Source organism: Orycteropus afer, unplaced genomic scaffold (assembly GCF_000298275.1).
Source record: "Orycteropus afer afer isolate SDZICR_OR568_19922 unplaced genomic scaffold, OryAfe1.0 scaffold00199, whole genome shotgun sequence".
Classification (NCBI taxonomy): domain Eukaryota; kingdom Metazoa; phylum Chordata; class Mammalia; order Tubulidentata; family Orycteropodidae; genus Orycteropus; species Orycteropus afer.
In genome coordinates, this window is record NW_006921786.1 from 4,685,828 (window position 1) to 4,688,192 (window position 2,365).

A 2,365-nucleotide genomic window follows, 5' to 3' on the forward strand; every position below is an offset into this window, starting at 1 on the left:
AGTTGTCTATTTCTCTTTTCAATTCTGTTCAAGTTTGATTTATGCATTTGAGGTTTACTGTGTGTGTAAATATTTATTATGATTATGTCTTGTCTGATTGATCCTTTAATCAGTGTATAATGTCCTTCCTTGTCTCTTATGCTAATTTTTGTCTCAAATTATCAGAAATTTATCAGAAATTAATATTTTCACTCCTGCTCTTTTTTGATTGCCATTTACTTGATATTTTTTCCCCCAACCTTTGATTTTTAGTCTACTTTTGTTTTTGTGTCTAAGAGTATCTCTTGTAGACAGCATATTGATGGGTCATATTTTCTGATCTGCTCTGCTTCTCTCTGTCTCTTGATTGGTGCATTTAAACCATTTACTTTAACTGTAGTTGTCAACATGCATGAATTGATTGTTTTCATTTTGTTATGTGTCTTTTCCTGGTGTTGATGATTTCTGTGTTCTGTGTAATTTTCTGTGCTGAGCTAATTTTCTTTATGAATTTTTAAAATCATTTCTTCATTGCCTTCTTTTCTGTATTTGCTAAATATCTGAGTTTTTCTTCTTTTTTTATTTTGATGAGAAGGTTTCTTAATTTTCTTCACCTGTGATTTATTATTTTCTTCACATGTTTAAAACACTCCTTTCTATCCTTAAATATTCTTTTTTTTTTTTAAAAAAAATATAGAATGCTTCATGAATTTGCGTGTCATCCTTGTGCAGGGGCCATGCTAATCTTCTCTGCATCATTCCAATTTTAGTATATGTGCTGCCGAAGCGAGCACTATCCTTAAATAGTCTTGACTCCCTCTCCATTTGCAAGTTCTTTACTTATGCTATTTACTCCCTCTTATTGCTTTGTAGTTGTGCTTATTTAGAAATTGATTTTCCTGATTTCTTGATTTTAGTCCTATACATATACTTTCTTTTGGATACTTCTATATCTGGTTAGTTTCTGGGTTATGTTGTCATGTGTGTTAATCACAGGTTGTCATCTTCTGTTGTTGGTTCTCTGTCTAAATCATCTCTTGTAAGGTTGGTCTCATTTTTAAAAATTCCCTTAATTTCTGTTTATCTGGAAATGTCCTAATTTCACCAGCATATTTGAAGGACAATTTTTCTGGGTATATTATTTTTGGTTGGTGATTTTTTTTTTCCTTGAGAGTTTCATATATGTCATCCCATTCTCACTTGCATCAAATCAAAGCTAAATCTTATTGGTTGCCCTTTGTAGGTAACTTTTCATTTTTTCCTGTGCTACTTTCAGTATTCTTTCTTTGGTTTTGGAGCAATTGATTTTAATGTCTTTGTGATTTTCTTCTGTGGTCTATCCTGTTGGGGGTTTGTCAAACTTCTCGAATGCATATCTTTTCTTCATGTTAGGGAAGTTATCTTCCAACAAATCTTTGGCAATTGTCTTTGTGGTTTTATTTGTCTCTTCCTGTTTTGCTTTTCCTATCCCATGTAAGTTATTCCTCTTGTTGGTGTCCCACACAAATGTTAGGTTTTGTTCATTTTTTTTTTTTTCTTCTTCTCCTGATCATTCCTTTAACAAAGTGGTATTTACAAATTTGTCTTCAACCTCACCCATTCTCTCTTCCATCGATCTGATTCTACTCCTTTGCCCTTCAATGTGTTACCTATTTCTTGAAATCTTAGTATTAATCTTCTGGATTTCTATTTTCTGTTTTTGTATGGGTTCTACTTTTTCATTTATTTTGTCAGTTTGTTCTTGTATTCTTTTCATAAATTCTAGTTTTGTCTGTATTTTCCTTAACCTTGTCAGTGTTTTCCTTGATTTTGTCAGTGTTTTCCTTGATCTATCTCTTAATCTGTTGAAAAGACCTAAATATAATTCTTTTGAATTATCAGGTAGTTCCAGTGCCACTTCTTCCTCAAGGAGTGTTTCTGACTCTGTGTTCTTGTGTTTGTACTACTTTGTCTTGCTTCTTTGTGTGAACTGGGGTTGTCACTTGTCCCCAAGATGTTGTGATTTCATTGTCTTTATATTTAATTGGTGATTGGTATAATTCACCAAAGTTTTTGTTTTTATTTTTTGCTTTATTTTGTTTTGATATAGCTGCACTAGCAGGGCTTGTGTGATACTATATTAGCTAGTTTTTCAGAACTTAGGTTCTTATATCTCTTTCTTGGTGGGTGTAATAGCAGATGAGAATGTGTGCACAGATATTTGCTAGCTGTTCATGTAAAGTAGTGGAGGGAATGTTGGGCTGGTATTCACCACCTTGTATCACTGAACATTTGGTGCAGAAGGAGGTGGTGGCCCTCACCCAATGGATGGGGCTGCAGAAGGTGTATGTATGGTTGGACTGCATAGCAAAATTGTTGTATCCCAGCACGTGGGCCAAAAAAAAAA

The 2,365-nt window shown here is 33.5% G+C and overlaps 1 non-coding gene across 1 annotated transcript; it reads right to left on the minus strand.

Moving 5' to 3' along the window:
* Nucleotides 1–666: 666 nt before the first annotated feature.
* On the minus strand, nt 667–773 carry LOC122150685. Its single transcript, XR_006163800.1, has one exon. It is a non-coding gene; the product is annotated as a U6 spliceosomal RNA (small nuclear RNA).
* Between the last annotated feature and the right edge of the window lie 1,592 nt (nt 774–2,365).